The following is a 623-nucleotide window of genomic DNA, read 5'->3' on the forward strand; positions in this document are numbered from 1 at the left end:
TGCAAGGCGAAGATAACGAACAGTGATCAAACTCATAACTCCTACAAGCAATACAAAATATATAGTTGGGCAAACAAACACACACGTTCCATAATTATGTTTTTGTATCCACAAATTTTCTGCAATAATAGGAAAATAATTCTGGCTAATCGCAGCTTGTTTTTGCTCAAATTTCATATACTGCATATTTCATATCAATGAAGAAAATGACTCAAATCATGAGACAATGTCATTTATTAAATCTAACAAATGACAAAAACTAAACTACATTTACATGACAATTAATTGGCTGGGCTTAAAAAACAAAATATAGCAATACTACAAATTGACTAGTTAAAGTGTAAAACATACAACCAAAAACATGCTGACTAGTCACATGACACAAATATGACTAATCACATGACATGACAAAAGTAGCCCAGCCAATAGATATAGGTTAAGAATACTACTAAATATAAAAAGGTGGTGCATATAAAAGGCCACAAAGCATAGCCAGAAGTAATTGTATCGGGATTGAAAGTTGAGATTTCATAGATATTGTAATTTTAGAGACTTAAATGTTTCACAGAGACAATTAATAAGAAGCACATCAGTCAAATACTGGTATGTGCATTTTAAAGACA

At 31.0% G+C, this 623-nt stretch overlaps 1 protein-coding gene across 2 annotated transcripts in view; it reads right to left on the minus strand.

Moving 5' to 3' along the window:
* Window positions 1-216: 216 nt before the first annotated feature.
* LOC125666211 (uncharacterized) overlaps window positions 217-623 on the minus strand; it is a 6,393-nt gene continuing 5,986 nt past the window's right edge. For both annotated transcript variants that reach the window (XM_056151571.1, XM_056151569.1), the window contains exon 2: window positions 217-623. This exon is cut by the window's right edge. The gene's annotated coding sequence lies outside the window, so the exon portion shown is untranslated.

The sequence above is a fragment of the Ostrea edulis genome, chromosome 10, assembly GCF_947568905.1.
Source record: "Ostrea edulis chromosome 10, xbOstEdul1.1, whole genome shotgun sequence".
NCBI classification, from domain to species: Eukaryota; Metazoa; Mollusca; class Bivalvia; order Ostreida; family Ostreidae; genus Ostrea; species Ostrea edulis.